The sequence below is a fragment of the Cottoperca gobio genome, chromosome 20 (genome assembly GCF_900634415.1).
Source record: "Cottoperca gobio chromosome 20, fCotGob3.1, whole genome shotgun sequence".
NCBI lineage: Eukaryota > Metazoa > Chordata > Actinopteri > Perciformes > Bovichtidae > Cottoperca > Cottoperca gobio.
Window position 1 is genome coordinate 10,815,547 of NC_041374.1, and position 12,064 is coordinate 10,827,610.

The window sequence follows — 12,064 nt, forward strand, 5'->3', positions numbered from 1 at the left end:
GTCCTGTATCTTGTGATACACGTTGCTAAAGGTTACGCTACTAAAAAAGTTTAAATGTAGGCTGTATCCTCCTCCACATACAACGATATCCTGCATGCATGCAGACAGACAGTCTGGAGGGGAAACTCATATGAACTATATATTATATATCTTGTTTTACTGCATATCTGTCTATTTATTTATTGCTCGCGACTCAAGTTCATCAACATCATAGCCTACACCGAGCACGATTGGCTGGAAACGTGAGAAAAGATGCCCAAAACACAGACGTGGGATCCATATTTTGTTATCCAGAGATGAATTTAAATGAGACCGTACAGACTAAAACTAATTGTAAGCCTCAAAAAATGGTGAAAATATCGTACATTTTGTCACTTTTGGGCATTATTGATCGTACATAGAAGAGAGGGCGAAAGTGAGGTATTTGAGACTGCATTAAATAAAAAGAACAAACACACTCCAGACCAGTGTTTTAAATTTCACATCCTCTTACGCTAACACAGGGCTAAAGAGATGGAAGCAAACTTTACCTGACCTGTCCTCTGATTGGAAGAGCTAGGACAGGAGAAAAGCGAGGGGATTGGACAAACGGCCAGAGGGCATCATGGGGGATTATAGACAGGTGTGTTGTGGTGTGCCCGGGGTTAGATCTGCTAAAGCCAAGCCTGTTTGTGTGTGTGTGTGTGTGTGTGTGTGTGTGTGTGTGTGTGTGTGTGTGTGTGTGTGTGTGTGTGTGTGTGTGTGTGTGTGTGTGTGCATCCTCTAGTCTGTATGTGTGCTTAGCCCTCTCGGTCCTCTTCCTACTGATGTCTAGAACAGACTAAATGAGCAATAATCTGCACACATCCCTCCAGATGTCCCAGTGAATTTCCTGTGGCTTAAGGCACCAGCTGAGTTCTTTGAAAGTTTTGATAACTTCTGCAAATGTGATTGAACCTCTGCTTGTTCAGGAATGTGGTGCAGGACACAATGAGCTTATTCCCATTTCCCCTGAAAGAGATGAAAAAAGGAGGCATGTGCTTGTACTAGTACACCTTTTAGTACAATCTAGTCTTACGCTCTTTTTTTTAAGAGGATTGGAAGAGAAAGATGTTTGATGTGTGCTGTAGAGCTGAGGAAATGATTATTTTTTAAATATTATTCTCATAATATTTTTTAAGTTGAATCATTTTCACTGCAATAATTGAGGTTACAAAGATTATACAATTATTATAAAGATAAATATCAGAATATTCACATTCGTTTTTGTCTTCAGTTTTAATATGCAACTCTTTTTAGTATGGTGTATATGTATATATGTTTAGTTTTTATATTGTTGGAATTGCTATAACGTAATTATCATAAATATGTATTATTGTTGTAGGGAGGGGGGAGGGGAGGGGGGATGCCTCTGATCATTGTGCAATCAACCAGAAGTTGTCAGCTGATGAAGATGAAGGAGAACAGAGCTTTATTCCCCATCTTCTGTCAATCAATGCTACTACAAGGCCCAATCCTCACAAGCAACCAAATACAAGCAGCGGCACATGTAAAGTGACATGAATATTTGATAATGTCCTGCTCTGATTGTTATTCATTGACTCTAATATTTCAAATCTCAGAGCCAAGTTTAGGAAAATAAATGTGTAAGAATGTAAAAGAGAAACACAATAATCGCCACGGATGGAAAGAGTCAATATACACGGAGGTAAAGGTAACAAGAGGAATCTCTAAACAACATGTGTAGGCAACACGCTGAACAATGACAACAGCAGGCAGTAAAAGCCTAACCCTGTTAAGTATGAGGCTGCCGGGTAATGACAATGTATTTGTGCATTTCAGCATCTTGGAATCTCCGGCTTTCCGGGGAAGGAAGAAATATCATTTTTGTGGTTGCCATGGATACTTGCGTGTGAAGGTTTTTTTTTTCTGCGAGTCTCGACTCCTCTAGGAGATCAGTGAACCGCACGTGTCAACCAGCATTAACCTGCTCAGTCCAACAGATGCACAGAGACACACACATGCACAAGACAAAATAATAAACACACACAAACATGCACGTTAACCTTCTCGTCTCCACACAGAGTGCAGTACAAACCCAGCTGCAGCTTCTAAACACACAAACACACAGCTGTGAGTGCAGCTACGCACTGTCGGAGCTGATACGCTCTCGAGTGAACACAGAGCTGTACCCTGAAGAAAAAAACTTTGAGTATAATGTTGTTCTGTTGTACTACATGAGGTCTAAACCTCCACTGTGGAGTTTCCAAACAGACACAGTCCTAAAGACTGATACTGTATGTGGAGCAGTTTTATATTCTATCACAGAGCTCTCAGTAATTAGCAGATTTAATTCCCTACTTTCTGGTTGACGTTAAGCAACATTTCAGAGGAGTTTTCTCCCGTTTTCACTCACTGTCAAGTCACGTGTGGTGCTTCAGTTTAACATGTAGAGCATGAAGCCAGGGTTAGAGGATTGTTCCAACTGGGACCATGTCACCTAAATGATTAATTTATATTCCTGTAGCGCCCGCCAAATTAATATCTATGCATACTATAGCTGACCCCGTTAGAGCAGTGTCAAGTTTAGTGTGGCGTAATATACAAAATACAGCCCGTGCCTGCTTCTCTTTATGCAGGTGTCTTTTTTTTAACATCATTTCAGCTAAATCCCTGAAATAAAACCAATTTTTGTAATAATCAGCTCTTCAGGATTAAGGCTTTCTTTGTTAGGCGTAAATGCAATGCTCTCTTCTGATAAGTAATGCTAGATTGTTTAATAACTATACAGATTTATATATAAAAAACATAACAAGCACATAAATTGAGGCCCCAGAATTTCTGGAATTCTAACCAAGAATCAGCTCTCTGTCATTTTCATCATCTCTGCTTTCATCCTCTTCACAAACATGCCAGACTTTTCTCAGTAGGGCCCCTAACTGACACTCTGGGCTTGTTGTCAAGTATTATGTTCTCAAGTGTTTGTGCTCGTCTTCTGCGCCAAGCTGCTGTAGTCCTCTCTGCCCCATCCACAAAGGCCTACACAACATTCAGCAGTCGTATCTTTGCTTGTCTATCTAGGAGCAAAAGTCAAATTAAAAAGGTATGCCAGAAAAGAGAGCATATCTGCAATTCAGAACACATTTTTCTATCAGACAGGAGATATATTGCCGACTAAGTATTGTCAGATGTTGGCAAATTCCACATATTTTTCATATCCGGCCCCATGAAACTTGGGGCTGCATCAAGACTCAAGGCACATCATCGACAAAGACTCTGTTTGACCTCAGGAGCACAGACAGAAATGAACAAAATATCCATTCTGTTTTCTACAAAAATATTTTCTCTGATATAAATGCAATATCACCGACCATAAATCATTTAGGAATTCATTTGGGAATCATTTGAAAAACACATTTATTTGTGTGGTGTTCATCAATAAACGTGGCTCCTGTGGAAGTTTTATTTATATATTCATGCATTCAATAGATTCAGTTATTCATGTATTCACTCATTCACAAGGCCTAGTCAGTGGCTATGCGTCAGACCCCTGTGTGTGCGCATTTATGAGTGTGTGTGTGTGTATGTGTGTGTGACCTGCGGCGTAGTCCTGCTACGCTGCGGGCTAGTGCTGTTCCCCAGGGGGCTCTCATCTTTTACTGAGCCCTGACAGAAGATGGAGGCTCGGAGAGGGGTCCGCTGCATTAAAAAGCCTTTACCTAGCTCTGATTTATCACCCCTGCCTCACACATACACACACACACAATCACACACGCACACCACCCGCCTGCCAACCCCACGCCATCTCACCATTTCTCGCCGCAGCTCGACTCTACACTCTATCAAACGCACAGACACATAGATGCATGCACGCACACACAGAGTCAAACGGACACACATTCACACACCATCAAACACATACTCGTTCCATCATAAGATGGCTGCCTCAGAGAAAGAGTGAGGGAGCGAGGCGCCGCACTGCACCGCAGTGGTGATTTTGCATTTTAATGGTACCCCTCCTCTCTTCCTTTCACCCCTCTCTCCCCCCCCCAGTTGGTAATTCTGGTGTGTCGCAGGCAGGCAGGCGGCAAGCCACCGGCTACCTCACCACAGGAAGACAGAGCGACACAATTACAGGACAGCATTTCCTGGATACGTCACATGCAAACGGCTGCATTTGAATGTGACAGTCACTGAGGAGGTGAGGGAGGTGTGTGTGGACTGTGGGAGGAAGTAGATTGTCACTTTACTAAACTACACTATATGGACCTTTATTTGCAAATTAAGACCCCCCTACACACACACACACACACACACACACATACACACACACACACACACACACAGACAAGGACAAGAAAAATATACTCACAACATTCTAAATCAAAGCTACATGTGTACACCCGAAACTGAGACATGGGCAAAGGTGAACGTTGGTTTTAAAAAGCATCACAGCAAATTCAAATATACACACATCACAAGCTCACACACACACACACACACACACACACACACACACACACACACACACACACACACACACACACACACACACACAAGGTTGTCAACAGCACACGTAGGAAGAACACAGCACTTTGTCCTTGAGAGGGTCCAAGACTTGGTAATCATATTCATTCATTCATTCATACATATGGGTGGAATACATTTGCTTCATCTCCGCTCGAGTTATTGCATGAGTGCTGATAAAAACTGGGGACAAAAAAAAAAAAAAAAGACAGGGAATGAATTTAATCTCTGAATAAAAACCTTTCTTTCAAACACACATTAATACAAGTTGACTGCGCAAGAAGTTATGTGTTTAGCATTACTAATTTTTGTCATTGGAGTCTTTTATTCAAATCTTATTTACGTCAGATGAAATTCTGTTTCGCATGAGACCGGACGGCAGGGGCACATTTCATGAGCGGGACAGGACACAATTCTTCTGGTAATCATTCAGTAATTCCTTCAGTATGAAAAAATAGAAAACTAATTAATTTGTCCATTAAATGTTAGCAGTTGCTCAGATCCACAATATTTAGTTTAACAAAATTCAACTTTAAAATGAAGAACTGCTTCCATTCAAATGTACCCAAACTGGATTATAACAGTTGTAATTACTTTTATAGCTGATATTACCTCTATGTATATCATTATTATAGACATGCATGTGACATTTATAAGAAATCAATAATATGGTGGATTTTATGTGTGTGTCTGTGCTAAGAGGCCTCATGTCTCCGGGGAGGGCGACATCCTACAGATGTACAAAAAACATTTTTGGGAACTGCAAAGCCGCGAAGAGCTCACCGAAGAGAGTGGGGGCTCTTTTATTTTCTAGCAATTCTTTTCCTGTAAATGCTCGTAAATGAGTGTTGAGGACGTCTCAGGTTCTGTGCATGTGTGTGCGTGCGTGCGTGCGTGTGTGTGTGTGAGTGTGTGTGTGTGATCCAAGCAAGCGAGCATCTGATGTGCTGTGGTGTGAAATGTAGACCTTTTGTGTGTTAGCCAATGCTACCTTAATGCTGGAATAATAACGTAAGCAAGTTGTGCTCCGTCATTCACAGAGTGTGTGTCGTACTACACGCGTGTATGTGTGTGTATGGAAGAAGAGCAAGAGGAGGAAGAGGAGGAGAGATTGTTGGTAATGTAATCATTTCTCACCTCTTCTCATAGAGATGAAAATAACACTGTTTAGGCTGAAAATAGGAATAATTCCTTTGTTTGTCTATATGTGTGTGTGTGTGTGTGTGTGTGTGTGTGTGTGTGTGTGTGTGTGTGTGTGTGTGTGTGTGTGTGTGTGTAGATGTGCCTGATATTAAGTCATTTGTTTTTAAAAGCGGTAAAATTTTGCCACTAATCTGTGTTTGTTTGTGTGTGTGCGTGTGTGTATGTGTGTGTATGTGTGTGTATGTGTGTGTGTGTGTATGTGTGTGATGAGGAAATGGAGGGTGAGAGGAAGGCTGCTGCAGCTGTTGCCCCCAAAACCATAATTCATTGTTGGGAATGCTACAATCTAGATTACATCTCTTGCAGCTTAAAAGTGTATTTCCCCATAAACAGCAATCTACGGCTCATAAGAATTAATTCTGCTTCAGCATAAACAACCCCCTTGTCCTCTCACCCCTGCACATGTGTGTATGCATGTGTGTATACATGTATTTGTCCATATGGCATAAACAATCCCCTACTCCTGTCAGGAACACAGAGTGATCCATCAGTTTCTCCACAGAAAACCAATTTCACTGGAGATGTTCAGTTTTTCACCGACACACACACCACCTATCTTCGCAGAGCGAGAGAGAGAGAGAAAGACACACACATACACAGCACAGAGGAAGATAAAGAAAGAGGCAAACGAAAGGCGAGGAAATTGAACAGAGAAGAGAAGGAAACATGAAGCAAATTTGAAAAGGAAGGATGGGGGAATAAGAGAAAATAAGAAAGAACCATCTTGCTGTGTTTGATAGGACACACTGTTAGTTGCTGTCTCATCAGTTCAATACAGTACGCAAAAACCAATCAGCTGTTGCCCTGTGCACTTGGAGTTGATGCGTAATTTATGTGACAGCACATAGTGGTGTAGAGGTACATTTAAAAAAAGGAATAAGGATGAAAGACGGAGAATGAAAAAAGATCACTTTTGACTGTTAAAGCTTGAAGTGTGGGATTATGAGCAGGGGGGGCATGCTGTGGCGGCCCAGTTTTGCCATATTGAAGTGGGCAGATGACAACATAATTACACAGTCATCTCATAACACGTGATTAAACCAACAATGCATGTCGTCTCCTCCTAAGGTCCCCGTTTCTTTTGTTGTCATGCATGTGTTTGCTGAATAGCGATGTTGCATGTGTTCATGCTCACGGGCAGGAAGAATGGGGTGAATCCATGCATGTGTGTTAACATATGTGGGCAAACACAGACATAGCCAGACAGGAATATTGTATACAGACAAACAGGCATTGGACAGCAGGCTAATGTATCTTTGTAGTAATGAGCTTAAGTTAAAACAAGATGAGAAAGGCCTTCATTTTAGAGAAGCTGCATTGCCACTAATGACTAGAGGGCCTCCAACTGCCATCTCAGCCTATTATAACTTAGAGATGGCTCTTCTGTGTTTTTCAAGATGAATGCAAATTAAAAAGCATTAGGCTACATTCATTTGCGGTCTTTGGCATATAGGCCACTTTTGGTCCGAGGGCCACTTAAGCCGGCCTTTTTTCTTCAAATGACCTTGAAATCAAAGACAGAGGAAGTTTTAATGATTTAGAGGGCTCTTAAAGACTCGAAAGGAAAAGCAATACAGGGCCTCATTAAAATTTTCATTTAAACATTAAAAAAGCTTTTTGTTACAAATGTTCCTGCCAAAAAGCTGAGTTGATACACAAAGAGGACCGTAAGAATATCCAGCATCTCAGCCAATTTGATGTCAATGCATCTCCTCATCTCTTCATCCCTTCATCAGTGATTCTATAAATTACAAGGCGCGCTTATTTGGCTGCTTTATAATTTTCTTTGCGAGACTCAGGCCTGTGTGTGTGTGTGATAAACGACGAGCTGTAGAGCATTGTGATTTGGTGCAGGGCCTGTGAATGACCTGGGGAATGCAGTGTGTCACTTTATATTTAGCTTGTATTTCCTCACCGCCTGCTCTTCCGCTGCACATGGTATAATTTCAGTTTGAGTGTATGTGTGTGTATGTGAACAAAGACTGAGACATATCCCATCAACCCCTAAAATTCCTTCATTCCCTCCTCCATTGCTCCCTTATTTCCCCAACGACTCAGCGCGCCTTGTAAAAATCTTAGCCTGGCTGCTCAGCGCCCTTTAAAATGTAAAGCAATATTACGAAGCCTGACACTTTGATCTGTGATATTGTTTCAGGGGTCCAGTGAATGTAAAGAAAGCCGTGGCTGTCCAGAGTTAAATAGGTGTGTGCCAGGATATCCATATTACACGTTGTTTCCACACTGAAGGGAAATATGTAAGAAACTGATGAGAGAACTGTAACATTGTTTGTTTGTTACAGGTGTTCAAACATAAATGACAAAAAAAAAAGAGCATATTTTTTAGTTTTTGGCATATAGATCCAGAACCTCCGTAACTTCACCTCTCGTGTGTTTAGTTATTTACAGCTCTGACAACAAAACTCCTTGAACTGTTCTGCAAACTACACAGCATTCTTTGTGTCACAGGCAAAACAGGAAATCAGGCTTTTGTCCGCTCGAGATGGCATCAAAAAACACCTTGTTTCATCTGTCTTAAGCAATCCCATCTTGACGCCTTCACACGTCCCCATGTGGGGCTGTGCCGCTCCTCAGAACAGATTGGGAAACAGCACAAACGATCTGCCGGGGAAGTCCCAGCGGGCTGCCATAACATGCTCGTTTGCCGACGTACCTCTGTTGCACAGAGCCCATGTTTGATTTCTCGCAGGTCGCCCCTCCTTTTCTTTCTCTCCAGCTCTCACTCTCACTTCTATCACACGCTCATTTTGCTGTCTATATCACCTACTTTCTATCTTTCTTTCTGTCTTTCTCTGTCCCCGACACTCAGTCTCCGTCAGCCTGTTGGCCTGTCCGCCTGTGTCTCTTTTTCTTTTTTTGCCTCCCTTTCTCCTTCACACCTCCTCCTTCTCTTTCACTTTAAAATACTTGTTAGTTGGCTGTGTGTCGTGTAGAAATGCCAGCAGTGATTGTGTCCGTCATCCACAATGCAATGATAAGGCGCTTGTTCTCCTGCTCCCTCCATTTTCCTCACCTTCCTTCTTTCCCTTTGTACCTCAGAAATTAGGTATTGCAACAGCAAGCACTAAAAGCAGGCCGAAAAAAGATTAGATCGCTTCTTTCATATGTTAGTTTGTGTGTGGCCTTTGTTGACGCCCGGGTAAATCCAGAGGAAACGCTGTTAATGTTTACTTCCCATCTTAAAGGATGCATCACTACCACAGCTTTTGTTGCCTACTGCTGTGTCCTCTTCCCTACTGATGCAGGGATGCCAACTGCACAAACACTATTTATCTCCTCATTTACTAAAAAAGAAACACACTTTCCTCCTGGGGGTAAAAAGCAGTAAAGTTTTGCAGAATCTGTTGTTGGATGAGTTGAAAAGTTGCATTACACCTGTTAGCAGAAAAACAACAGGTTCTGCTTTGGTGCGTACCCTCAAATACAGCCAGCAATAAATAATACGATTTTTTGTTGAGTATTTGTGCACGGGGGACAATGGTTTCTTGATATCTCAGGTGTAAAGCTTTGGTGGATAAATCGCAGGTGTAGGAGATATTGTGTGGTGGATGGAACACAGGTGCCGGAGTTATTTCTGGTCTGTGCCGTTAATCACTTGAAGCGAAAATATGGCTTGCATTTTAGTGGTTTTAAAATAGAGTTCCCTTGACAGCATACACTTAGAGAAATAATAATAATAAGGGCAAGATAGAGTCAAGAGACTGTGAGAATGTTTTATAAGAAGATGTGCTGCAAAATGTGTTCTGTTTTATCAGCGAATATGGGCTCAAAGTGTGTAAGATAATAGCAACTAGAAAGGATCTGATGCTGTCTGCCTGATAGCAATAATTTGACAGTTTCAATTCCTATGCAGCAATCAGGGCTTTGATGTAAGAATCTGATTAATAGCTAACTTCACAAATCCCTGTTAAAGGATTTTATGTGCAAATGCAGCCTTCTAAGTGAGAAGAACAAATGAGCGAGGACAAGCAAAGTCCTTCTTAAAACAGGTTAACTTTTTGTGTTGGGCTAAAAACACAACATGGAGGCATTGATCATGGGTGTATTTGCACATGCACTATTGATATTAAATCCAAAATTGCTCCGTCTGTCTTCCTGCTTTGATTAATTTTGCCGATGGCCCCATAAAAGAGTTAAAGTGTGACAAAGGTTTCCATCAGAAACAGACTGTCTAAATATCTGATTATAAGCCGTTTATCCTCGTTAAATGATGACAACATAGTAACGCCAATACGCAAGTGGCCTCAGATGTGATGTTGGTCAATATTGACAGACAAATCATTGTTGTTGTTCTTTCGTTTCGTCATTGTCCAGGCCCAATGCATGAGGGGCTAAACTGGGAGTGAATGTGATTGGATTTTCAGTCTCCGTCATTAAATTCCCATGCGGGGAATACTAATTCCAGTATTTAGTGTGGTGATGCTAGGGCTTGCTTTCATCTTAAACTGATTCCAGTCTAATTAGATTGGGCATGTGGGGGGTGGTGGATGTATCCGTCTGGACTAATCCCTGCCTCTCTGTCCCAAACATTGTATTATCCAGAGAAAATCCATTGGCTGCAGGCTATTCAAAGGCAGATCTGCCTGAACTGCAGCCTCTGTACTGTATCATCTGGAAAGCTGTGGCTAGAAGGGTGCACTGTGCAGCGAGGGTGGAACCTAATGGTCATGAGTGATGTATGGGTTGCAGAAAACGCCATTTAGAATTTACAGTAAACCTTTTATCGTGTATACAGGGCAAGACCGCTCACTGCTGCTGCCTCTTTAGCAAAGCTGTGTCTGAACTACTATGAACTGCTCTCTTCAGAGGGCTTTTTTACTCTAGGACAGTGCAGTAAGGTAGCAGGATTGGATGGCCCCCAAAATATGGTCACATCAAAATGTTTCTTTTTTTTTTTCATGGTTTTATATTTTGTTAGACCGATAAACATCAATCTCAGTCAATACAAGTCCAATTTGGCAAACAATACACTTGTGTATAACCTTGTGTACACACACACACACACATATTTACTGTGCATAGATCACCCAGTCATCTTGCTTTTGAATTTCTGGCAAACGCCAGTGAAAACACAGTGTAAAGAGGTCATTCTTCTAGGCGCTCAGAATGCCAGAAAAATGAAAGGCCTTCAGCCATTGTTCTCTACAAAGGTCAAACGCAATTCAATCCCATAATATGGCAGGGGGAGCCCTACCTCGGCAACCGCTTTCACTTTAAGGGTGAGCAACAGGAAAGGGCCATTCAGCAGAACAGTTGCACCCTGTGAGCCGAGCACATTCGTCAAGGGCGAGGGGTGAAGTCAGAAGGGGGGGGTGGAAAGCTGTTTTTGTGGCTTTTACATGTCGCGGCCGTTTCACTGCACACTGAAGTGTGTTAAGCGAAACAATAAAGGCCACAACCGATTCTGCCGGAGTGAAAAGATCCTCATCTTCCCCTTCATTTTTGCTGCCCTTGTGAAATTTCATTAGGTGGATTTAACGACTTGTGAATGTCGGCTTTCTCCGTGACCCTGACACTGGTGGCGGACACGTCTCGCTGGCAGGGTGTGATGTATTGTGTTGAGGTTTTCCTGAGGTGCAATTTTTAATGTGACAGCATCTGTTGACCTCAGATCTAAAAAGTCACCCTCCTGTCTCACACTGACACGCATTTCGCTTCTTAATAGAATTTTAAAAGCAGTAGTTGGCAGGACAAAACACAATTTATATCTAATTTCTTATATCCATTCATCCATCCATCTAACTATCTATCTATCGGATGGAAATCTAGGTTAAAATGATATGCAAGTGTTCCTTGTACTTGTCCTCATACACTTCATAGGTAATAACAGATGTTCTTTGCTCTCTGTTGTTACGTCTGTTGATCCATGTTCGTGATTTATTATTGTGGACATTTCCCTTTTAATGGGAGGGGTCTAGAGCTGCACCTGATCAGATCCAGATTAGCACACATTTCCAAACATAATTCCCTGCATCTGCTTAGAGTCAGATTACCACAAATAGCATAATGACGGGAAATACCCATTATATGATTTGGAATTTTAGTCCGTCAGTGACTGGAATGACAATTATCAGAGGGATGTTGACAGAATACGTACTTGTTAACAGTATGACAAAGGCATACTTGAAAGTTTTTAAAGACACACCTTTACTACAGAAACCACATTTTAAAACTTTCTTATTTACAGTGAAATAGTTTTAACACCCATATATTCTGAATTGCTGTCAAATTGCAAATCAATCAGATGCGTTAAACAAAAGCTACTGAAACTTCATGATAAGATGCTTAGAACAAGGAAGAGTGAAAATGGAATAAATAATATTTGATGAGACCAAAC